We start from the raw sequence: 27467 nt of genomic DNA, 5'->3' as shown, positions 1-27467 counted from the left end.
TTGTTGGGGTAATAGATGGGAGGGGGTTGAGGGGTGGGCTGAAAAAGGTGAAGGGATTAAGAAGTACAAATTGGTAGCTACAAAGTAGTCATGGGGATGTAAAGGAAAGCATAGGGAATATAGTAAATGATATGGTAACAACTATCTATAGTGCTAGGTGTGCACTAGACTAGTCAGGGGGATCACTTCTTAAATTATATAAATGTCTTAACACTATGCTGTACACCTGAAATTAATATAAAATAATAAAATTACATTGAATGTCAACTGCAATTGAAAAAAGGGGTAAAGGTGAAAGGGAATAAGAGGTCCAAATTTCCAGGTATAAAACAAATAAGTCATGGGGATATAATATACAGCACTGGGAATATAGTCAATAATATTGTGATAGCATAGTACGGTGTCAGATGGTTGCTGGACTTATCATGGTGGTCACTTCTTTAGGTATAGAAATGTTGAATAACTATGGTGTACACCTGAAATTAATATACTATTATATGTTATCTATAGTTTTAATAAAAATGTTTTTTTCTAAATGTTATATTGTACTTCGATATGTTAACCTGTATCTCTATCTCATTCAAAAGAAATCTTTGCATCTAGTACACATTGGAAAATAAAAAAGCGGAGAAGTGGAATTTGCCTCAGAAAACAAACTGTGTGCCCTCCACTCCCGACTCCTGGCTTGGGCCATGTTTATACCAGACAAATGAAAGTTTTCAAAGACCTTCACAGAACATTTCTAAAATTAATATTATGAAGGAAATTTGTTTCAAGCTGTTGTTATAATATTTTTTTTGTCTAATAAATTATAAAATAGATTTTGTTAATCTTAATTTAGATAAAATAGTTTGCAACCACAAGTGTGTTTTCAGGGACTAGCTTCATTACTTATTGAAAGCTTTGCATGTGCTTAGAACTTTTGGCTAAACCTGTGCTGGGTATGCGTACAAAATGGCAGTGTCACCACACAGGATGATGTATTTTTGAACTAAATCTATACAACAAATCACTCTACCATATATATATATAGAGAGAGAGAGACGTATATATAGACATATATATCCATAAGTTTAAACAATTCTAACTTTATTCAAATAAGCCAAACACTTTTAATACATGCTGTTAATTATAAAAATTCACTTATCTGTAAATCTAATCTGTAAATCCCTTTTCCATCCAGTATATAATATAATGACAATTTATTTTCAATATTTGTCAAACTTTTGATTTCAGAATCAACAATTCAGATAGCATATGGATGTCTTTCATTTTATTATAGGTGGTTGATATATTTAGACAGATAAAAAGGAAACTAAGAAAAATGATGTTTGCTTTTGTGGAAAAGATTCCAAATTAATGTGACATAGTAAAGACTTACTGGTTAATATTTAAATGGGTAAATAATATAAATCATGGTTATGGCTTATTGGTGAAATTAGGCTAAGTTGTTTAACATTTACAGACTTGAAAAGAGAATTTACATGCTGTTTCCACTGGGAAGATTAGTTTAGACTCAGGCAAATGGCCAAAATCATATTAAGGATAATAACTTCACCAAAGACCATCCCATTGATTAATAATAGTACAATACAAAGTTGTTGCTATGTATTTTTTCTTCAAGAAACTTTGATGTTTTCATGTATTTCTCTAGAAACATAGCCCATTTTTTTAAAATTCAGTTTCTTCTGGAATAGTATGTGCCCAAAGTCTGCATACTTTACAGTATGATGTGTGGAAAACAACCTTTGACAAGTAATGTAGTATTTTTCTAAGGACCATCATTTCCATAGCAAATCATCTGAAGTCACTGAACTGTTAAAATAAGATTCCATGAAAATAGTTTTTAGCATAGTCAACTGGAATTCAAAAGATGCTTTCAAATTCATGATTCATATTTGTTCTTCCTTTTTTATTTATCAACATTTAAATCATCCCTGGCTCTATAAAGACAAAGAGAAAAAAAGCAGTGGAAAATCCAAGGTGTTCAATATATAGTTTGCAGGTATGATAAAAAAAAAAAAAAATCCTGAAAGATAGTTAAAATTCCTCATGAGCTGCTCATATATCATTTTCAGATTTCAATAACCTTAAGTAATCTGGATACTTAAAATTTGGCTGTTAAGTTTTATTTCTTCAGTTGTGACATTACTTACTGTTTAACTATTTTGTCATTTTGCAAGGACTATGTGATAATTGTCACATATTGTACATTTTAATTACTCACAGATCACAACACAAAACCTCACAGAGTAGTCTCTCAGTAGATTACAGTTGAATAAACTACACCATTTGTATTATTTGGGCTATTAGGCTGATGTTAAAATGGGTCTACAACAAAGCTTATGACAATTTTCAAAAATGTGTCAGACTGGCCTTCAAGTGAAAATATTGAAAAATACAGTCTACAGAGCTTAAACAAACAAACAAACAAACAAACAAACAAAAAACAAAACAAAACAAAACAAAACAAGAAACAGATTCACACCCTTAAGAGACTGTGATAACACCAGATGGCAGGTTGTTAACAATGGGATTTTGCAGTGTTCACAGAAGACGTGTATCATGGTCTAGTCAAGACAGCTTCATTTTCCAAATAGATCTTAATTTATACACCCATTACAGCAACCAGAGAGCTCCTATTCATGCAACTAAAGTGAGAATGTTACCAACTTGTGGCAGTATATACCTTTTACTGATGTCTTTAGCCAGAATAACATCCTTTTGTTTTTTGCTCACTTCCCCCACCCAAACACGATATACAAATGTGGATCAGAGGATAATCAATGAACACTCATTCTGAAAGGAGAACAGGAGACATACTCATCGCTGCTTCATAGCAATTCTGAAATCCCTCAGGATAGACAGTGTGAAGGCTCCACCAAGAGTGGGAAGGTCCTTGATCAGGGATGATTTTGTGCTGTAGGAAGACCTCTCTGTTCAGTTGATCTCCATGGCCCCTGGTTTTATCTTCTGAGGAGTTCTCCTTCTCTGTTATACTCTTTGCCTACACCTGAAGTGGCAGTTTTAAAGTATATCATTCTTGGAGGTAGACTGGTGTTTGTATCCTGGTTCCTCAAAATTCATACAGATATGTTGTATATAGACATAAACTAATAAGAAGAGAATAAATGTCACCATAATAGAAATATCAAAAGCAGTTAAAATAAGCGATAGCAGTAGTTTCCATTCTTATGCTCCCAGAAGTCTGTGGATACCGCAATGGACATTGCTTGTTTTGCCTGGCCTGAATCCCCCACTACGTTTTTGGTAGCAGCAACAAATAAGCTGAAGCTGAGGCGTTCTGAACACCTCAAAGACTGTCCATTATGTGATTATCTGCTAGTTCACTTGCTGTTCTTTGTAGTCTGAGTTTTTCTTCAACTCTATGAGTTACTCAAATACATCTCCAATGACTTTTTCTTAAGTTTATCAGTTTGTTTGTTAAATTTAACCAAAGAATCATAATTGGTACACTCAAACCTCATTTTGGATTCTACTTACTGAATTAGTTCCGATCTGAGGAATTCTGAAATTTAGAAGGGACACTTTATAAGGTCTCATAGAAAATTATCCACACTACAGGTATGGGACCTGGGGGTTTTGCGTGGGCTTTAGGTGACACCTGAGCCTTCTGGGGAAAACAAACAAACAAACAAACAAACAAACAAACTATATATATATATATGTGTGTGTGTGTGTGTGTGTGTGTGTGTGTGTGTGATCTTTTGGAAAAATTGGTATCTTCAATTAGATTACTAAAGGAGTCTGTAACCCATAAAAGTCTAACAACTACTGCTCTAGAAATTTATTTTCAGTTTTCAATTACCATAAGGGATAGTAAAATGGTAAAATATTTTCTTCTAGTACAAATTATTATTTTTTTCCTTTGGAGAATGGCTTGATACCTAATCAACTTGGAGAAATTTACTTGGAAATATAGCTACTAGATATTACAATGTATCTGCAAAAGATTACATGAAATTTATTTCTCAGGATGCACTTAAATATAATGTAAATTATTTGGTTTAGATATGTCCTCTTTAAAAAGATAGAGTTGGACATCTTGTGAATTTTGAATCTTTTCCAATCCTATGTTTTTAAGATTCTGTCTCTTGGGGGAAAATATAGAATGGCACCTAAATACAAAACATTGTACCATCAGAGCTCTGGGCCAGCAATTAAGAATGAAGTAAGACCAAAGAGATTTAGCTGGAGGTGTTCAGTTGAGAAGTAAAGGTGGAGACTCTTCAGAAGAACTACCATGTGGGACGGTCAAGGACCAAGGTGTGTACAGATCCATTGGCAGAGTTATTACCTCATCCAAATGTTGTACTTGGAAATATCAACATGATTTTATGATTCGGCAAGCAGATCTCTTTATTTTCACAAAAGTATTAAACAGATTCAAAAACAATGGCAAGGAAAATAAGGTGGTTCCAATTAGGGAGAAAAACAGAGTGCTGATTCAAATACACAGGTTTTGGTGGTGGTGTAACTCTCGTGGGATGACTAACTGAAAGGTGTTTCATCTCCAGGCAGCTCCATACAGCTCAGCATCCATCTCGGGGCACACAGCCATCCTGTTCCACTAGTTAAAGACAGAATGTGAAGAATGACATGTGATTTACTCCGCCGAGGGGATGTGGAAGGCCAGTATACTTATTCAAATTGGAATTTAGCCTATGCCCTATTTTTGTCAAAGGAAAAAAAAGTTTAAGCATTTCAGTAAAGCACAGAACACTGGTTAATTGGGGGTGTGGCACACATTTTACAGGCTCTGAAATTTCTGTTCAATTCTGCATAAAGAATCATGTGTTATTCTTATTATACCAGTATAGTTTTGTTCAAATAAGCTTATCCATTTGTTTTTGGATTTGTTATATATATATATATATATCCCGTGTATGTATATGTGTATATATATGTGTGTGTGTGTGTATATATATATATATATATATTTTTTTTTTTTTTTTTGATAGACCTTGACTTGTTGTCTTGCCCTTGTTCCTGCCCCATTAAGCACAACTATAAATTTGGGAAATGATGCCTCAGACAACCAAAGGAGAACTCTGGAAAGTGGTAAGAAGTTATTTTGGACCCCAGAAATGGAGAAACAGCACAGCAACAGGGCATCTTTCTTCTCTCACACAACAGAGGAAGACTACCCAGACCCATTGTCTTGTGATCACCAAATTGGCAAAAGAACGCAGTTCAAGTGGGTTCATCCTTCTCCCAGTTACAACGGGAGTCCTTCTGACAACATCAGGTAAGTTGACACTACTGGCAAGGATGACAGTTGGGAGTCCCACCATAAATAAGCAGCTGGGCCTGCTCCCCCTTTTCATTGAGGTATGGAGGCAGGGCAGTGGTGGTGGCAGGTGGTACCTGGTAAAGGAAGTGTTTGTCCCCATGGGCCCAAGATTCTCTAAGACAAAAGCCCTGGAGTAGCTAAAACAACATTGACAAAGGAGAAATCACTCTACCCAATATTAAGGCTAACTACTATTGTAATCAAAACAATGTGATATTGACAGCATGATGGACAATAGATCAATAGGACAGAGTAGAGAACCTAGAAATAGATCTGCACAAATATGACCAATTGATATTTGTGTGTGTGTGTGTGTTTTGAACATAACATTTTTTTATTAGTTTCAGGTGTACAAAACAATGTAATAGTTAGACATTTACACCCCTCATAAAGTGATAACCCCCCTCCCTCAATCTGTTACCCCCCTGACATCATATACAGCTGTTACAATTCCACTGACTCTAATCCATATGCTGTACTCCACAACCCGTGATGTGAATATATATATTAGAGTTGGCATTCAGTATTATTCAGCTTCAGGTGTTCAGTGCAGTGGTCAGGCATTTATACCGTTCATGAAGTAGTCTCCCTAATAAGACAAGTGCCTATCTGACACCTTACAAAATCTTTAAAACATTCCCAATTGATTTTTGAACAAAGTGTAAAATCATTTCAGTGGAGGAAAGAGAGCCTAGCAATAAGTAATGCCAGAGCAACTGAACATCTATAAGCAAAAAAAAAAAAAAAAGAGAGAAAAAAGATAAAAGAATCTCAACCTAAACCTCTGACCTCAGACAAAATTTAACTCAAAATGAATCATAGATTTAAAGTGGAAATGTAAAACTACAAAATTTTTAGAAAAAACATAGGACAAAATCTTTGGGTTGTTTGGCAAAGAGTTTTTAGAGTTGACTTTAAACTCACAATCCATAAAAGGAAAAAATTGATAAATTGGGCCTCATCAAAATGAAAACCTTGTTTGTGAAACATCATATGAAGAGAAAAAGTCAAACTACACACTGGGAGAAAATATTTGCAAACCACATATGTGACAAAGAATTGGTATGTAAAATTTAGGGATAACTCTCAAAACTCAATAATAAACAGACAATACGATGAGGAAATGGGCAAATAACATGAAAAGACATCACCGAAGAGAAGAGACGTCAAATACGCACAACAAAAGATGTTCAACATCATTTGCAATCGGGGAAATGCAAACCTATGAGAAGAGAAGAGTTAAAAAAATTTTTTTGTCAACATTGCCAATGGGGATAAGAAGAAATTAGACTAGTAGCTTTAAACACAATAGCCATAAATTAGAATCAGCCCAAATGTACTTCAACAGGTGAATTATTAAACCAATGGTGGTAGACATCCCATGGAATACTACTCAGCAATACAAAGAAACTGAAACACACAACAACATACATAAATCTCCAGGGAATAATATTCTGTGAAAAAAAAAGCCAATCCCAAAAGGTTACATATTGTGTGATTCCATTTATATAACAGTGTTGAAATAACAAAACTTTAAAAATGGAAGACAAATTTGTGGTTGCCAGGGTTTAGCGAGGGGAAGCTGTTTTTTGTTGTTGTTTGTTTGTTTTTAATAAAAGGCACCCTTGTGGTGTTGGAAGTGCTCAGAATCTTAACCGTGGTAGTGGATACGCTCACCTAGCCAGGTGAAAAAATGTTGTAGAACTAAATACACACACACCATCAAATGAGTACAAATAAAACAAGGGAAATCTGAAGAAGATCGGTAGATTGTGTCAATGTCAAGATCCTGGATGTGACATTACACTATAGCAGAAGGCTAACTATGTCCTTGAGGGGCTTGGTGTTTGGACGTTGTTTAGAGTTGTCCTGACTAGCTATGTTTTTTTCTTGCTTTCTTTCTGTGTATAAACCGGGTTGACAAGCATCAGGTTGTCACCAGTAATGTCAGCTGTTCTCACAAGCAGTGAGTAGTGCAGTGCCCAAGCAAGAGCCCTGCACCTGGAGTGGTGGTGACAATACATAACGACCATGATAAAGAACCATCTGAAATGGGGAGATTTCCTTAAAGGTTCAAAAGAAGCACTAGTTGCTTCTTGGATTTTCAATCCACATACTTATGTTCTAAAAACGCCAAAGGTTTGAAATGTATCCTGTTATTTGAAACCAGTATATGGATCCTAGTTTTCAAAGAGAAAGTAGAGCCACTTCATTAGTGTTCCTTTCCAAGTGACTTTTCCCATCTGTCTTACTTTAATTTGGCTGGGATTTTGGGTGTTAAAACAGAGTGGAGACAAGTCAATTATGAGATAACTGGATGCTACATTTAAAGATCTGTTGAAGTGTGAAATGATTCCCAAGCCTCAGATACAAGACCGAGTAATGGAGCACTCAGAATAACTCCTAATCTATGAGGACCAAAAACCAAGGAAGACCACAGGAAAGAAAGTTTGATGTTATAAATTGATGTATGTCAATTCCCAGTGAAATTAAAGTTCATGATGTAATTATTTTCATGAACAAAGCAGGGAATAGAAGCTATATCTCTATAAATTTAGTGATTCGGTGTTCTCCCCTCAGTTCTCCCATATTCTTCCTTCTTCAGTTTTCATTTTCCATCACTCCTCCCCCCTCACAATTGCTACCGTGTTGCCCCAAAAATAAGACCTAGCCAGACCATCAACTCTAACGCGTCTTTTGGAGCAAAAATTAATATAAGACCCGGTCTTATTTTACTCTAATATAAGACCAGGTCTTAATATAATATAATACAATACAATACAATACAATACAATACAATACAATACAATACAATACAATACAATACAATACAATACAATACAATATAATACAGTACAATATACTATAATATAATATAATATGTAATACAATACTGGGTCTTATATCAATTTTTGATCCAAAAGACGCATTAGAACTGATGGTCCGGCTGGGTCTTATTTTCAGGGAAACATGGTAGGAGACATACATTGGTTTCAAGGAAAAGAAGGCCTGTGTGCGCCATGCTCTTTGAGTACTTCATACATAGACCACACTCTACTAAAGAATGTTGTCACTGAGTTGGCAATCTAAGTCTAGTTTAGTGTTATGTTGCTTTCCCTTAACCCTCATTAATTTACGGAGAAATTGGTGAAAAGTTAGTGATGAATAATCACTTTGTGAATTATGTCTATAGTTTTGGTGGCTTATAGAATTGCATATAATGGATAAACTATGAGTTGTTTAACAAGTCTCCTATTAATGATATTTATGTTAGCACTTATTTTATACTATTACAGTGTTGAAATGAGCATTCTTAAACTAACTTCCTTTAGGCTTTATGTAAGTATTTCTTTATGTCGGTTCCTGGATATGGAATCTCTGAGTTGTATAAGGCAGATATATCTAAACTTTTAACACATCACATCAGATTATACATAAGGTTAGTTTTATTTACATGTCCTCCAACTGTATGTGAAACAAATATCTATTTCCCTATAACTTCACTGGAACTGGAAATTATCAATTTGAACAAATTCTGTAGTTCTAGTGGGTGAAACGTCTCACTAATTACTAGTCAATATAAGCATCGTTATCAGTTTGATTACCACTTCTATAAATATTCTGCAACTATCTCTTCAATAAATATTCTACAAGTATCTTTTCTCCGTTTTTTTTTCTAGGTTTTGTTATTATCCATTATTGGAGCTTAGTTGTTCATTAAGGACATTCATATTTTGTTACTTACACTTCAATTTGCTTAGATTTGGCATTGTTTACGGTTTTCCTTAGAATACAAACATTTTAACATATTTTGTAATTAAATTTGGCATTTTTTTCTTTATGGCAGCTGAATTCTTTACCTTGCTTAAAAAGTTTTCACCCAACATTAGTTTTTCACAAACAGTAGCCAATAGCCAATATTTTTTCTACTGTGCTTACACCATATAATTTATATTAGATATATCTAAAAATCATTTTTATTAAGGCTTGCATGATCAACATCATTAGTGCCCACCAATATTTAATCTCCTCTCCTGCCTAGGTATCCAGAAGACAATACTTCCAGGCCTCCAAGCAGGTAAAAAGGGCTTTATGGCTAGTTGTGACAAATGGATGTGAGTTGATGTGATGCATGTGTCACTTCCATGCTGGAGCAGAAAACAGCTCCTGTGTGATTTCACATCCTTTGTTTCCCTGTTGGCAGCAAGCATAGAGGCCATTTATTAAAACATCAGAGCCACAAGACCCAAGCAGTTTGGGTCTCTGAGTCACACATGGACAATGACAGCCAGGGAGATTGAATGAGCTGCAGTGGATTTTGCATGAGCAAGAAATAAACACTTTGTGTCAATCCACTGAGACTTTGCAGATGTTTGATTACCCTTATGTTACTAACATAAGCTTAACGTACCCTGACTAATACAATGTAGTATGACTTCAAAATGATTGATAAATATAGGTAGATGACAGATAGATGATAGAATTTTCTTCTAAATTAATAGATTGTTAAGCCCAAACCAACAACATGAATGAACCTCAAAAATGTAATGATAAACAAATAGATGAAGACATAACAGAATGTATATTAAGTGATTTTAATAATGGAAAGTTTGAAAGCAAAACTAAACTTTAGTTTTAGAATAGTGGTTACCTTTAGGAAGGGGGAGAGTTCGTCAGGGGACGAGAAGAGATTGTGAGATGACAATATTAATCTATTTTTTACTTACATGATGGTTACATGGGTGTTACCCTATGTTCAGAATAGTTTTAAAATTGAATGTATGTGGTGTCAAATGGTATGTCCTACAAAATGATTTTTCACTCATCTGTATGCTGAATTTATGCTTATACACATAGATTTAGATTTAATTTATCAAAAATTTTTGTTTGTCATAGTTTTAAAATATTTCATGGCTTTTTGCTGACTTAAGTATTATAAACCAAGGAAAGTAAAATTCACTTTTCAAGTTCTTTTTTCCTTCATATGGTCTTTCATAGTCTGTAAAAAATATGACACGATGTCCTTTTAATTTCATAATTTCTTATTCTTGCTCCTTTTAAGTTCATATTTTGTTGTTTTTGTTTGTAATTTCTTATTCTTATTGAATCTGTAATTCGACACTCTCAGTAAAAACATACATGTCCTAGAATTAGTTCCTAAATCCCTCTGTGCTTTGGTTTTCTCATTTGTAAAATGAGGGTAATAGCACCAACTATATTCTTGATCAAATGATGTAATACATGTAAGGTTATTAGAAAAAATGTCTGGATATTAAATATAATGATGTTTTAATACTATTCAGAGTGCTTTATTACTTTTATTTTATTGAAAATAAATTATTGCATCCCTGTGTTGGTTTTGTTTGATTGTTTTTCTTAGCAATAGTTTTTCTTGCATACATTCTGATTTAGTTTGCAGGCTTAATTTGAATGAAACTTTGCTTTCACGATTGCCCATCTAGCAGTTTTACAGTTTCCTTCCAAATGGTCCCAGGTCTCCTACAGTCACTTAGTGCTCCTATCCAACAATTATGTTAAGACATTAAAGGTCCATGGATGGAGCCAGCAGATGGCTCGGCCCAGGTACTGATTTTACTACTATATTCTTCTTCCCATCATCAGCTTAGACAAGTCACATCTCTTGACTGTAAGAAGGCTCATTTCTCAGTCTCCTTTTATTGGGGGGGAGAATACCACTTTAGCTCCCCATTTTACGCTATGACTCTGGCCCCGGTTCTCCCTCGTTTGTGGGGTATATTCAGTTTCCATTACCCTACAGAAATCAAGTGCTTGTTTCTGTTCCTGGAAGCCAATATACAGTGGGTGCCAAAAAATGTATGCACATTTTAAGAAAGGAAAAAAAAACTGTATTAAAATTGTAATACTCAATATATACCCATAAAAAAAGATGAATACAAGTCATGTGTACACATCTTTTTGGCACCCGTGGTATTTTCAGATTCAGCTCTAATTTCTGTTGTGTGTCTTTTGTATGGTTTTCTTTCCAAAAAAAATAAATAAATAAATTTTGAGTAGGCCACATCCTTTTTATTAAAAAAACAAACAAACAAAAAAAAAACCCCAAAAAACCCCACACAACTTTTATCTATTACTTCTAATCATTTGTTTCTAGAGAGAGACTGGAAGGGGACGAGTGAAGCTGCAGTGAAATTTAGTTCAGTGCAGCTACAAAGTAAATGCTAAACACATCTTGACTACAAACTACCCAGAAGCTTTTGACTAAGGACTTCCCACTGTGCCAGAAACAAATTCACATGAAGTGAAGAGATATTTCATTTTGTAAAACTACAAATCCCAATATCATTTCAGGACATTCTGCTAGAGTTCTCCTAAAACTGTTAGATACAAACATGCATGGCTTACAAATTTGCTTTCCTGCCATGTTGTTTTTCCCTTTCAGTCTTTTGTAGGGCTTGGTTACCTGAGATGGACAGTTAATAAGGTTGCTGACTAAAGATCATCAAGTTTTATTTTTATAAACAAAATAGTGCCGATTGACATAATGCTCTACAATTAATTTTGTGGGTTATTTGAAAATGTTCATAAATTACACGTTTTACTCCCTATATTCTGCAAGTAATTAAAGTTTTAGGACACAAATAAGAAACATTCTTCTTTATCCTTCCTGAGTATTAAAATAATTTGAGAAAGGAGATAGGAATTATGACAGGAGTTTATTAGAGAGAGGACTGAATTGGAAAGCCTGGATGGACCTATAGCCACAATGAGGTTACCTTAAACATCTAACCCCCATTGAGCTCGCCAATGCCAAACCCCAGATCCTCCCTGCAAAGGCAGAGTGCATCCTAGTAATCATATTCTTGGATGTTCAAATACTCTGGCATCTTAAAGACAGGACACATGCTTATCCTGATACTCTCATATCTGATGAGAGAGCCCACACTCATTCCTTCTCTCAAACTCACCAGTCAGCCCAGTTCGTGGTCACCAAGGGCAGAGAGCGTAAGGCGGGCAGAGGGAAGGTGATACAGGTTGGGTTTCCTCAGAAACAGACTGTGAGACAGAATTTGAAGATAAACAATTTATGTGGGAAATGATTCCAGGAAGCAATGGCAGTGCAGTGGGAAAGTGAGACCTGGAAGGGAAGGGAGCCAATATGGAGCATCAATGGAAAAGTTACCACTGTGGACAAGCGGGGCTCCATTCTGCTGGGGACTCTGTTACCGTGTAAAGCACATCTTAAAGTTGTCCCACCCATTAGGAGAGGCAGCAGAAGTATTTCTCCACTAACCCTTTCCATCACTGGAGGAGAGCTGCTCCTGAAGGTGGTTAAGTTCCCAGTAGCGTTGGTGTACCCCATTCAGGAGACTGGGCTCCTGTGGCCAGAGGAAGCCCTCAGGTGAAGACTCACAAGTGCTTGCAGAAAGAAGCAGCAAGACTGAGGGGAACGGTAAGTGTTGGGGGAATGTGGGTGGGACATTGACAGCTTCTGCCATGCACCAATTCTCCCTGATAATTCACAAAAGGGGAAGGTCCTATTTATTGGGCCATGATAATGCAACAAGATCAGAAAAAGGATCTTCCTGTATCTCACAATTTCTATGGGTCAGAAATTTGGGATCAACTTAGCAGGTTGATTTCATCTTAGGGTCTCTCACCAGCTCGCAGTCAAGATATTGGCAGAGGCTGCAGTATGTGAAGGCTTGACTAGGGATGGAAGATCCATTTTTAAGATGACACACGCAGATGGTTGTTCACAGGAGGCTTAGTTCCTTGCCACACGGACCTCTCCAGAGGGTTATATGAGTGTCCTCTCAATATGGCAGCTGGTTCCCCCAGAGCAAGTGATTCAAGAAAGAAAAAGAGAGCAAACAGGTAGTTATAATGCCTTCTTATGACCTTACCTTGGAAGTCTCCTATCATCACTTCCTTTTTATTCAGGTTTTTAGAAATAAGTCACTAAGTCCCACCCACATTCAAGGATAAGGGACTTAGGCTCCTCTTTTCAAAGGGAGGGATATAGAAGAAAGTATGGACATATTTTAAAACTGCAACAGATGCCAAGCTCCCCTGTATTCTAAAGTGAAGTACTACACTTCACTTGCATCTTGATAAAAGACTAACATGGAAAGGTCCAGAGAACATATTTGGAGTTAGTTGCTTTATTCCCTAATTCCTCCCAATACCAGAAAAGAAATGAGTGCTTCCATACCTTAAGCCCAGGGGTTTTAAGGAGACTCTTTGGAGAGTTTGACCTGTGTGTCCCAGAATGTGGGAAACATAAGAACTAAATTCTGAGATACGCTTGAAAAGTCTAAAGGTCAGAGGCAATGTACGTAAGCCTCAAGAAGCAGAATGAGGGGGCCGAAGTTCACTTGAAGTTAGCTTCCCCTTACTTAAGGAGGACAGAGGATTAGGTTTTCTAGAAAAGAAATGTGAATGTTGGGGAGCTCACTTGAGATAATCTAGAAAAGAGTTACCCATGGGGAATGCCTGAAGCCACAGTATGACCCCAAGAAAAGGGCAGGGCACTATGAGTCCAGGCACTGAGCTGAGAGTCACGGCCAACTGCCAGATGACAGATGACAGACATTTCCCATTTCTAGGGAGCTACAGGTCAAGGTCTCCAGGGGGAGGATTTCCAAAGACTCACAAACAAACATCCTACAAAGAGCTTCAAACATATAGTATGGCCAGAGGTCACCAGCACTACATGATAACTATACCAGCCTCTAACCCTTCCCCCATCCATCTATTTCCTCAGACCCAATCCCAAAAGAATTAATAAAAAACAGCAGTTAACAAGTGAGGAAGCAGTGAGAAGGCCAACCATGCTCCCACTCTCCCCACTCTTATCTCCCAAGCCTGAGTGAGGCCCAAGATGGGGGAAGGAGGAAGCTTCAAATGGTTTGAACGTCCAGAGTTTGTATTATAACAGTGGACTGGAATTATGTAATTATTAGAGTGGGCACGACTTTTTAATGCCAAATCAGGAAAATTTGTTAGTACTTAAGAACTTATCAAAGCCCCCTCCCTCACCCCAAGATGGACAAAGAACTTTTTTCCTTCCACTTTTACCTAAGAGCAGCCATGTTTACCTAACAACCTTGTTGCATTAAATAAACCAGTTGTATTTGGAATGTTAGCTGGGGAGAGAACTGATTCCTTAGAATTATGAAGTAGATCATTCTGAAGTAACTAATAAGACACATTGCTCTCCTCTAACCATTGACAGAAATTTGGTACTGATTCTATTTTGGATAGGGAGAATCTAATAATGAGAGTGAAAAGGAACAATCTTAATTGTTTAAGAAAATTGGTCAGCTGCAAGCCCAGAGATAAAATTCCTGGGCCCATTAGACATATCTGAGATGGCTTTTCCTTCTGTGTGTTTCTTAACCACTTGGCTCCTTTCTAGGGACACGTCTGCCCCAGAAAACTTCCGTCTGGAACCACCCTTCACTACATGAATCTTAGCCACTTACAATTGCATTGAATTTTAATTCTGTCTTTAATTCTTCTGTCAATTCCTCTATTTCTTGCACTCACTTGAGAAGCCAATCAAATTCCACATACGTGGAGAAATAGAAACTTTCCAGAAGGGTCTGAGAAAGATACTCTCCTGATCTCAAAGAGTTCACCTTCTAGTTTGGGTGGGAGACTGGATTTGCCTAGACTCTTTAAATGTGTATTATTGCTCCTGACTCTCTTTGATGGATTTATGTCCTGCCTCCCTTAAACACATAACACCCCAAGTTCCATTCAGTCTGTGTGCCCAGCAAGGGCTTCTGTCAGATGAACTCCCTGAAACACAGACAGCACCAACTTCCTCTTTCCCTAATCAGTTACACAACAGATTTTCCCCCTCTCCTCCTTTCCTTCCGGTCCTCCTGTACCTCCCTCCCTTACCTTCTAAGGAGAAAGGGAGAATTTTACTAGACCTGTACCAACAACGAACACAGGTTGCTTTGGGGCCTTCTCCTCTCAGATTAGCCACCTGACCCATCTCCTTAAGCCTATCCTGTAGCCTATCCATTGCTAGTTTTGATACTGCCTTTATTGTATAGTCTATTTTTAGTTATTCATTAATTCATTGATCACAACATTTTAACATATTTGTCATAAAGACGTATACATCTATTTTTGTCCTTCCCAGACCTCATTCATTAATTCATTCATTTAGTCATTCATTCATTCATGCAACATTGTTGAGTTCCTATTTGTATAAGGTCCTGCTACAAGCTGGGAAGACAAGGACTAAGACATTGATTCTTGGCCTTGGTGACCCTTATAGTCATCTGAGGATCTTTAAAAAAATACCGATGCCCTGGCTCCACTCCCCAGAGATTCTGATTTAATTATTCTGGGGCAGAGCCTGAGCATCAGTAATGTTTTAAAAGCTCTCTGGGTGATTCTGCAGTGCAGCTAGGGTTGAGAACCACGAGAAAACAAAAGCCTAAATAGCTTGGACCAAAACTAAACAGCATGAATTCCCTAAAAAGATCCAGAGATAGTACTGTGGGAGCCCAGGTCCTTCACCTGCACAAAACAGCGGGCCCTTCGATCTCTGCTCAGCCCCGCCACACTTTAACCACAGCTCAGGTGAGAGATGCATCACATCTGTCAAAAGCTGAGCAAAGAGAGGGTGACAGTATAGTTAACTGTTTCTCAGGGGAACAATAATGATGCCCCCTTTCTGTAGTGCAAGTGCACAGTGGAATGAGAAATGTGCTGCCAGAGCCCACCCAAGCTCAGAGATCAGGAAACTTTGCAAGAGATGATTTAGAAGCAATGCCAAATACCTCTGATATTCTTATGGCTGGATGAGAGCAACAGTTTACACTTCCAGGGACATCGCTGCAGTTCTATAGGCGTGACAGGCTGTGTGTCGAGATTGGAGTAAGGGGCAAGGTGCTCCTTTGTGCTCTAGGATACGATGTAGAGTTAAAAGAAAGGCTGCACACTGGACCCCTTCACATTCCGCTAGGTACTAAGAAATCTTGTCTGGCCCTTCTCTGCTCTGTCAGAGAGAGGCCTGCCCTCTCCATCCTTCAGTGTACAGGCGTAAGGCTAGATTGGACTATGTGGAGAAACTGCTGAGAATGAGCCCTTCCTCCCATGGAAACTGTCTAGTGTTTGATGCTCCACTGGATGCTTTGTGCTGCGGGGCTAAGGTTCATTGCTTCTTTTTCTCTGCAGAAAATTCCCTTGTAGTGGTGGCATAGTGAGAAAATACTATATATACTAAGTGGAGAAAGCCTGAGGCAAAGAGCAGATGTCTGCGAAAGCTGCATTTTCCTGTTTCCCCACAAGGGGGAGCCTACGACAAGCGCGCGGGCGACAGGCAGCCGGGATGATTATGCAACGTTCAGGGCGCATGCTCCGGTCAGGTAACCGCCCAGCCCGCGGATGCTGACGCAGGCCCGAATCGGGGAAGAGGCACATGTGGGGGCCAGTGGCCCATTTCCCCAAAGGAGAGGATGAGCTATTAGGACTCTGCATCCTTCCCGTGAAACCCTGGAAACGGCTCAGTAGTTCTTCTGGTTGACTTGCTGCTGCGTACAGCTGTCAGCTGCCTGTGAACTGGGTGATGCTAGCTCAGTGCTCCTGTTCGTTTTTCAAAACGGGCTGTCCTGATATATATATATATATTTTTTTTCCTTTTAGTTTTTCCTTTTCTTTCTTTCTTTTCTTTTTTTTTTTTTTTTAAGGCTAAATAATAATAGTTATTATGGGCACCCTTTCCTGAGCAGCTCCTATATGCCTTCACTGAGCTAGGTGCTTGATGTGCGTAGTGTATCTTTTCCTGTCTGCATTTTCTGTCCCCCCATCATGCAGCAAGTGGTACCACCAGCGCCTTACATCAGACCTTGCTGCGGTGTTAAACATACCTTTTTTTTAGAAGGGAGAGAGGGAGGGAGAGAGGAAATCAACTCCTCCCCAAATTTACTGGATTTGTCAACAAAGACCTTGAGTTTAGCAAATGGACAGGAAATTAAATATCGTCTGATTTTCTTCTTTTGAAATCAGTTGCATCTTGCTGCTATTTGACCATTTAAGGTGTGTGTGTGTGTGTGTGTGTGTGTGTGTGTGTGTTGTTTTGTTTAATGAAATTTCCCTCAAATATGTTGAACTTTTTTGATACCATATTCTAAAGATAGATACTTGTTAAAAAGGAGAGAAAGAGTAGTATGGATTTTTTATGGTGGGGTCATAGGGATGCTTTTTTGATCCCCTTTCTTTCTTAATTATGTCATATGGGAAATCATTAAATTATTTCTTAAAAAATAAGAAAGAGATCAAAACCCAGCTTACTTCTTTGAAGACATGTTAATTAGAAAATTTGGACTATAGAAATCTGGCTGGGTGGGAGGGGTAGGGGATACATTTCACCCTTAATTCTTTAACCTAGTGATAATTGTTATTTAATTCAGTGTATAAACTAATGGCCTTTTTTCTAAAGTTACATATGCTAGGCTGCAAAGTGTTACAATATTATACATACTGATTAAAAATTTATTGTTTTCCTCATTTAATATTTGTGATAATTTTTAACGCTTGCATAGTATCTCTTATGTGTCATATAATCATAGCATAATATATTCAGTTAGTAATGTAAAGATGAACATTAAAGCTATTTTCATTTTTTTCACAATGGTAAACATCACTGGCATAATAATCTTTCTATACATTTGTATTTTCTTAGGAAAAATCTTGGAAGAGAAATTGAAAATCAACAGATATTTTAAAGTTCTCAGAGTGTGTTTGCAAATGCCCTTCTAGAAGCATTGTGCCAAATTGTATTTTCACCAACAATTATAAGCCAACACTGGTGTAATTCCTTTTTGTATTCTTTGCCATTTTTATACATTACAAATAATATTTCATTGTTCTAATTTGTATTCCTCTGCCATTTTCTTTTGAATTTCTCAGCTTTCTTTTAAGGACCTTCCCAATAGGCTTAGATTCTAATGTAAGCAACAAAGAATAAGAGTGTGTAGCAGCCAAAGAAACAGGGACATGCAGTGGGAGACAATGGCATTTAAGACATTTGAGACTTGATGAAACAATAACCCTTGAATAGACTGATGCTTTTATAGAGACTGAGGACCCTTACTGAGAAAGATTCACAGCCAAGAAAATTAGAATAGGACTGTGCATGGGGATTCAGAGTGGAATAATTCTTAAATGTAATTACTTAACTTTAATAACTGAAAGACTCACCATGTCAGAAAGATTAAACAGGAGAATTCTGGTGATATTTGCTCCCAAGGTAGCCTAATGTAAGGCAAGGCTTTAGCATGAGGGAATGAGATGACCTTTGAGAAGTCTTTCTTCACATCGTGACTCAATCTCCATAACTGGTGTGTGCTTACAGGTGTGCACATGTCATCTTGTGGTGTGCATCTGTGCAGAGTTGGGTGTGCATGTCTTTGCAGATGTCAACCCTCCTTATTTTAACTGAGTGTGAGACAGGAGTGTGTGCTAGGAAAGAGACCATTAGGAGATTGCTCTGCTTTGGTGAAGCAAGTCAATTTACTGCACCACTAATTTACTGAAAAACAACTTGCCAAATACCCAATTTGCAAAATTTGGGGGATGTTTAAAAAGTTTTAGTTTCATCCTTGCCCTGTTCTTTCCCTCAGCCTGTCTCAACGGTTTGCCCAGCATGTTTTTTAGAGAGGCAGGGTCAAGTTCAGATGCAGGGTCAAGGAGAGGCAGAGGTAGGGGCAGGAACTAAACTAAAACTTACAAACAAACCTCCCTCAATAAGTTAAGAAATTGGTCACTCATGAAGTGAATTTTAGGAAATTGGCTTTCAACAGATTGGCCCAGAGCCCTGCTTTGGCACTTTCTTCTGGATATACTAGAGGATGCCAAAAAAAAAAAAAAAAAAAAGTATACATATTTTAAGAAAGCAAAACTGTACTAAAATTGTAATACTCATTATGTACCAAAAATAAAAGATGAATACAAGTCACGTTTGACTCCTGCAATTACAAGAGGTGCTCAAAGTGGTTACCATCAGCCTCCAGATACTTCTGATTATGGTGAAATACTGCTTGAGCAACGTGGACCAAAGTGTCACTTGTATACATTTTTTTGGCATCTCCGGTATCTTTCTTTGCTTTTCCAGTCTTTCCCCTCTCAAAGTTGTACATCACCTAGATCTTGAGCTTATGCTCTTCATAAGTGTAATCCTACCACTTACCACTTGCTTCAGCACATGAAGATTGAACGAAATGCTTATGTGGAATCTTAGAGAACCTTAAATGTCTAGTAATTCATTCAAAGTCCACAAGGTGATGATCTGTAAACAACTTCCTTTATCTATTCCAACCTGCTGTCTAGCTCCATCTATGGTCTTAGAGCCTCAGTGAGCCCCATTGTTGGATGTAAGGCACCTCAATTCCTCACCCTGAAAATCCTTTCCCACAGCCCTTTAGAGCCCTGCTGATCACCCGTCTGCTCCCCATCACCAAAATACATGCATACATAATACATACATACATACATACATACATACATACATACATACATACCAGTCACTGCTGTCTCCAGTTGCCTGTGCCCCTGGGGTGAATTACTAGGTGTTTGGTCCATGGCTGGACAGAGACCTTTGAAAGCTTGGGGATTAGCAAGAAGGGCAGTTGCCTCCTAGTAATCTAGCTTCTGGAGGAGAGGAAAAGGGATAAACAGACCTTTTGCACTGGGATTAGCTTCCTCGGTTTTCTCATGAATTTTCCTAAAATAAAAGTACATCTTCTCAGCCAACTTACATTTTAAAAGCCCTCTTCTACTATCATAGCCTTGATACATGCTGACTCTAAGGAGAATTCGGGTCATGGGGATGGTAAGAAGGGTGAGTCCACAATAAAAGCTGTCCCTACCACACACTGGGTCATAGAAGACATTGACTGACCTCACATTATTTGCAGCACACCATTATGGTGTCCGTATGGGAACTGCAATTTTGTTACAGTTACAGCGCACAGGGGGATAAAAATGTACTTATAAAAACTTCAGTACAACGTGTTATGGGATACATGGTAAGGTATCAGAATGGCTATAAACTTGACTGGGACTCCAAGAATATTGGCAGAGGTGGCATAAGAAGTAACATTGCGAGCCAAGTGCTGAAATGGTTAAGAAAGATGGAAGAGCTGGAAGACAGTGTCAAGGGCACATTAATGTATGGCCTGATGTTTAAAAGAGGAGATATAATTGAGTGATGGATGCAGCACGCGTTCATCTATCACATTGGAAATCTAGCAGGAGCCTGTATTTAAAGTCAACCGTATAGAATTCTAGAACTGGGAATAATTTATCTGCAGGGATGAATCAGACCTGCTCTGGACCGAACATGAAAACATATTAAATATGTAGCCTTTTGAAGAATCTTATCGCTACATTTATAGATATAGATATAGGTAGACATTTGTGAATTGTGAATTGAGGCAGAGCATAACATAATAAATGGATAGGAAACTATTCGTGTTTCTTGGGTTTTTTTATCCTCATTCTGCCCAACAGAAGCAACAATTTCACGCTTTACAACAGGCAGCATCACCTCTGCTCTATGAACCATTCTATTTCAAACACAACTTACTGTTATAACTTTGTCTACTGCTTGTTTGGGAAAAGGCCTTTCATATCTCACTCACTGCCGAGCAATCCAATTTTCTTGTAATATCCATCTGGTGTTTATATCCATCTCTTGAAATGTAGGGGCTATTAGAATTAGATCAGAAATATTCCATGCAGAATGAATCTGAAATTCATGTCACTGACAGAGAGACAGAGAGGGAGAAGCTATACTCCGAGGTTCTGGATGGCAGGGCCCCAGACCCACTCCGATAGAGACCTTGTAGTTAGTTTCTCTCTGGAATCACTGGGATAGCTAGATGGGTTATATTGTGTCATTTCAGAACACCGATCTCCACCCTTTCTCCAATATTTATTGAGATTAAAACTCTTTTTTTAAGAGGAATAAATGTTTTTATTCTGATTAGAAATAAAGCTTGAAGAAAAGTGGCTGGGAACTGTGACATGTTTCTCTAAGCTCACACTTGGCTCTACAAGGTGGGCATCAGAACTTTGTTAGTGCAGGAAAAACAGCTCAGGGGCAGATGCCATGGGCAGCATGGGAGCGGGGAGGACAGGTTGGAGGTCCCCAAGGCCTCTGGGCACTCGGTACTGCGACCAGGACCTGGTCTCCTTTACTCTCTATCGTCTATGTCCAAGCAGATTACACTTTCTAGGAATTCAGTCTATACAAGTACACATATTATGGCCCAAACTACTGAAACTCTTATTATTTAGCATTAATAATTTGAGTCTTTAAGTTTTTAATTTGTGAAGAACTGTATGAGTTTGTATCCGAAAATCAAGTGTTTGTCTTTCAAATCACGTACTAATGCTGCCCATGGTACATGCCAGCCCTCCCTCAGGAGTTACTGTGTTTCCCTGAAAATAAGACCTAACTGGAAAATAAGCCCTAGCATGGTTTTTCAGGATGACGTCCCCTGAACATAAGCCCTAATGCATCTTTTGGAGCAAAAATTAATATAAGACCCGGTGCTATTTTCAGGGAAACACGGTATGTGTTGAAACAAGAAGGATCATCCCATTATGGAATGATGGTATCATCTAGTAGGAAGGGAGCTTCAAGGTCACCTGGTACAGGCTCCAAGCTGATACAAGAATTCTCTTCACAACCTGCCTAGCAGGGGGCCTTCTAGTCTCTGCCTGTGTATTCATCCAGACCAGGTGGGCAGTCGAAAACCTAAAGAAAAGTCCATTGTGCTGATCCATACCCTCAACTCTATTAAAAATTTTTGTTATTTTGAGTCAAAATCTATACCTTTATATAACTTTGGCTTGATGGGTTCCCCTCTAGTGACCCAGATAACGACATACTCCCTTTGACATCAGAGCCTTTGTCTAAAGTCAGCCATAAAATAAGAGTATTGGATTAAGTTTCCAGAGTCCCAAATTTGCTCCTTAGTTCTCCTGCAAATCAAATGTGTGACCTGTACTTACATTCAATTAGCCTTCTCCTAAGGACCTCTTTTTTCTTTTTAAAGATTTGCATTTGTACATTTGAAGTAGAAAAAATTCTTTTAGCAGATTAAAAGATTTTGGTTTAAATTGGAAGATATGCTTAACTTTTACTTTTTATTATGGAAAATTTCAAATATATATGAGAGTCGGTGTAATAAAATAATGAATGTCATTTGTAGTCAACAGCCAGCTGCAAATATATCAACTTATGATCAGCCTTATTTCAATTTTATTCTCACTCAGTTTCCCTCATCCCTGGGTTTGTTTTAAAGCAAATCCCAGATACCTTACAAAACCACTCATATGATTCACAGTTTCTCTAAACTATAAGGATTCTGAATTTGTAACAACACAATACCATTGTTTATTTCCAAATTAAAAATTATTCCTAAATATCAAACTGTACAGGCGGTGCTTACATTTCTCCAACATATGCTCTCTCTATCTGCTTCTTTGAATCAGGATGTAAATAAGAGCCAACCGTGACAATTAGTTCTAAGTCTCCCTTAATCTATAAGCACCCCCATCCATCTCATTCTTTTTTCCTTACAATTTTATTTGTGAAAAACTAAGTTATATGTAATTAGTGTACAATGGATAACTTTGTGAATTTGCATTGTTTTGTTGCTTTTTTTTGTTTGTTTTTTTGTCGTTTTCCCCAGTGTATCTTTGCATTAATGTCATAGAAGTGGAACTTCTGGGTCAAAGGGTAATGAATATGTAATTTCTCAAAATATGGTCAAATATTATAATATTGTCTCCATAGGTCTTATACCACTTTGCCTTCCCACCATCCCTGACAGGCATTAAACTGATGATGCTGGAGGCTGCTCATGCTGTAAAATTATAGACTACATATTTGATGAGATCGCACATGTTTCCATGCGTCTTCTCCTTTCCAGGCTGAATTTATTCTGGCTCTTGCACATTTGATAAATATATCTTCTATGTCTGCAGCCATTAATAAAATTCTTAAAGAGGAGTGCATTAAAACGCCTTGACAAGTACCAGAACACTTCCTTCCAGGTTGACATTGGTTGAGCATTTTGAATTTATCTAAATGCCCATCTATCATTTCTGCATCCCGCTATTATGAGATCATATCCAGTGGCTATGAAATTAAAATAAGGTCTTTGTCTATGTATTTCCCCTAAAAGACAGTGCAGGATACTAGTTAAGGTAGTAACCACTGAATTCAGGTTCCTTGAGTTTGTATCTTGTGTTCATCACTTGATAACTTTGTTCCATCGGTCCAGTTATTTAAACCTCTCTGCCTCCATTTCATCATTTACTATGTGGGGATTTTAATGGTAGCTGTTGTGATGATTATAAAAGATACTACACAGAAAGCATTTTAAATAGCACCCCACAGGTAGTAAGTCTTCTAAAAACGTTAGTTCTTAAATGAAAGCTACTAATCTGATAATAAGGTCCCCCAAATTAAGGTAATTAGACAATAATTATTCTTGTTGAATGTGTCTTGTCTCCTATAAATCACAATTTTCTTCTCTAAATACTTTCAAGGTGACTAGAATTCTTTTTTAAGGGTTTTTCCTTGGACTTACACACACTTATCGCTAGTCCCTGAAATCCATCTATAGCCTCTGGAAATTTTATCAGTTAAGATTAGGTTCAACTGCATAATAGATACTCCAAAGTAACATAATCATATTGAAGTGTGTGTGTGTTTGTTTGTTTGTTTCTGAAATAAAAGATGTCTGGAGGTAGACAGTTCAGAGTTGGGTATGATGGCTCCAGGTAGCCATCAAGAACCCAGGCTTTAATCTTTATTTTTCACTGTTTTCAGCATATAACTTCCCTCCAATAGACTACGGCATAGGCTAGGATGGCTTTCTTTAGGAGGACAGCAGTTGGGACAGCAAAGAGACAAAAGGGCCACTCTTCCCAGATACGTGATCTCAAGTCAACCCAGAAGTTACATTTACACCTGCTCTTATATTTCATTGACCAGGATATAATCACATGGCGGTAACAAATGATAAGAAGAAAAGAAGACTAGCTGTTGGGGTAGGCAACTAAATGTTTCTGCCACAGTTTTGCATCTTTGACAGATCACTTATTCTCCATGTCTCATGGTATATTATCAACAGCAATGCTGGGATTACATGAGCAACTTATTATAAGAACCTGGGATAAAATTTCTCCAAACTGTAGAAACTAGGTGACCCTAGTATTATAGTGTGTGCTGGAGTTACAAAAATGAATAAAAATAGGGCCATGCTTCCATCTTTTTAGAAACACTGCCCTTTATGGGTCTGTAAAAATCTGCTCTTTATGCACTGATTCTTTTTTATTGGGGGAGATCCGGGGGGTCAAAACCCTTTTAAAAGTAGACACTGAGCCCTCTCCTGCTGCACTAAACTGACTTTTTAATCAAGACATTTCAAGATTGTATTACTAGAATATTCCTCATGAGCTGTCTTTCCTTTTTAAAACTTCCCGCTAATCTGTGGATTGTGTCAGCCTGCTGCATTTTCTTCCTAGTTTATTGTAATCACTAAGACGACACGCTTACTTTCTCCCAACGTTGTTTACTATTTCACTTCACCTCACATTTCTTCCCAGTTGCTCAGATCTACATCCACAATGATAATTTTCTTCTTTTTTTATATTTTGAAAGGTGAGCTTAGTGACAAAGTAAGTTAAGGGTTGCTCAGAAGACCTGCATTAATCAGAAAGAATCTTTCTGCCAATATTCACATGATCGAAATTTAAAATTCAGCTTTGACCATAGTTCAGTTATACTGTCTGCACACACGAAAATGGGAAAAACCATTACTGTGTGCATGGGGTTAAAATCAGACCAAGTGATTGTTATGTGATAATTTGTTAATAATAGATGGCATAATGAACCAAAAAATGAGCTTGGCAAAACTCCCAGGTATTTTTAATAAAATGATTTCCATGGTCTGCTTTACCTGTGAAGAGTGTGACACCATGTCCCACAGTTACTTGGGGGTGGAGAGGTGCCACATATCTAAGGACTAGCACAGGACTCTGTGCTTGGCTCTCCACCTAGCTAAACTCCTTGGTCTCTCCTCCATTAGAGGATTTATGTATCTGTGGGAAGGAGCCAGAAAGCCTGATTCTGCTCCACAGACAGAATTCCCATGATCCTTTGCTTTCCCCAGCAACCATGTACAGGAGCCCCACTGACAGCTGTAGATGTTCAACTCCTGGGAAGAGTGGATGAGTTTCCGTTTTGCATTTGAATAGTGGAGTTGGAGGGCACAGAGCAAACTGTGAGAACTAGTGGTGTGTTTCCTGGCTACATTATCTAGTGATACAATCCTGAGGTTGACTAGGGAATGAAATTGACCGTCAGAGGTCCAAGGTTGGCACAAGTCACAGTCAACATATGGGAGAGAGATCACACAGTTACAAAAGGGAAACCTGAGGGCTCACTTTTCACTCCAAATCCTGCACTCTTCCACATAGAAGGGTTTGGCACCTACTGAGGCTGTCATATCATCAGACCTACTAGGGAGTTGTACTATATGCCCCCTGTGTCTTCTCAATGTGAATTTATGTGTTAAACTAAATGACATAGGACAGGTCACGGAGAGCACAGCAGAACCGTGGCTGGAGTTTCATGAGGATCCTGGTCCAGATATTAGAAATATGAAACGGCAACACCCCCAGAGGAAGGATCATTAGGGCATTTGTGTTAAGTGGCATTGCTGACATGTGCCAGAAATGCTGCTAACAGCTCTTGGCATGAAAGAGGTAATGGGAGTGAAACGGATCTATTCAATGAGAAATCAAACTAATCATGCTCTTATCAGATTTCCTCTGTAACTTTATCTTGTATGCATGTCTCTTCCCCTAGCCAACATGGTATTTGGAGAGGTGTATTACTCACACATAGTTTCCTGTGAACCCTCAAACTGGACCACCCAAAAGGGGTGTCTTCTGTGAAGTCCAGGCAGCACCATCATAAAGATGTTTTATCTCCTGGGTTACAAGGAGACCCATTTCCCCTGCAGAACTATTCATGTTACAAAGGGGTCCTTTCTGTCATTTCTAGTTGAGAACAGTTGCCTCTAAAATGTACCGTATGAAAAAGGAGTTAGAATTTTTTGTTTTTTGGGGTTTTTTGGAATAATGTTATTGATTACTTTTTATCAAAGAATGTAATTGATACAAAACGGGATTTGTTTTAAGCCCCAAAGGGAGCCAGCAGCAAAATTAATAATGAAAATAATAAAATAGGTATGTATGTAATGACAACCACTGGCAGGCTATCTCAAGATCAGAATTAATCTTTATACATGTTATTATTTCTATAACTACACTTAAATCATTACCAGGTACCACGTGCTTTGTAGTTAACCTTGACTAGGTGATTTAATGGGCTCAAAAATAAGGTAGTCCCTCAAAAGTTAAGGGGAATAAATGTGCAAGAAATTATTTAGCTTACTTAAATGTGCATTATATGACATTCTCTTGCCAGTAAAATGGAACAATGAGCTCAGAATAATTGGCAAAAACCAGTAAGTTGAAAAAATTATTTTAAGTACATTATATTTTCATTCAAAAGTGGGCACTCATTATTAATTGATTAATTAATTAATTAATTAATTAAGGCTACTCCCTGATTCACAGTTTCTTCTTTCACTTGTTCCAAGGTATTCTTCCTGTGTATTTTAGCCTAGCATCCACCAAGACATCTAAAGTCCACGGGCTCTTTAAAATATTGAATAAGAGAATCTCAGAACAGAAAATATCTACAGATTAGTTGACCTGGTGATTTTCATGTATAGCCAGGATGAGTCACAATTTACAGCTGTGGTTTATATAAATAAGATCACAGCAGTTTTTATGTTATATTCCCTCTCAGCTGACTTTTGAGTCTCCCACAATGTTTTATTAGAAAAATACCCAGCATTATTTTATTCAGGTTCCCTCTTACCAATGTATCCAAGAACACTCTGGTTCTTACTCATTCCAAAGTGTTCACTCTGTACAAGAATGGCAGGTGGTGGGTTAGAGAGAGAGCAAACTAGAAAGTCTGGTCAATGAACTAGCAATGCTACCGCCAGGCATTACTGCTGGAGATTGGATCTGTGTCATGTGTATCAGTACT

At 37.7% G+C, this 27467-nt stretch overlaps 1 long non-coding RNA gene across 2 annotated transcripts in view; it reads right to left on the bottom strand.

The window, feature by feature from the left end:
• Window positions 1-1072: 1072 nt before the first annotated feature.
• The window catches only part of LOC109455413 (uncharacterized), a 265188-nt gene continuing 238793 nt past the window's right edge, over window positions 1073-27467 (bottom strand). The window contains exons 4-6 of one of the 2 annotated variants that reach the window (XR_012496792.2): window positions 12955-13122; window positions 12262-12349; window positions 1073-4591 (exon numbers count right to left, since the gene is read on the bottom strand). This is a non-coding gene — a long non-coding RNA (uncharacterized LOC109455413). The remainder of the gene's footprint in view (window positions 4592-12261; window positions 12350-12954; window positions 13123-27467) is intronic. The other variant, XR_012496793.2, reaches the window with a different exon arrangement.

This window comes from Rhinolophus sinicus, chromosome 2 (genome assembly GCF_057876585.1).
Source record: "Rhinolophus sinicus isolate RSI-liver-muscle chromosome 2, RSI-T2T, whole genome shotgun sequence".
In the NCBI taxonomy this organism is placed as follows: Eukaryota; Metazoa; Chordata; class Mammalia; order Chiroptera; family Rhinolophidae; genus Rhinolophus; species Rhinolophus sinicus.
This window is presented reverse-complemented; position numbering and strand designations above follow the sequence as displayed.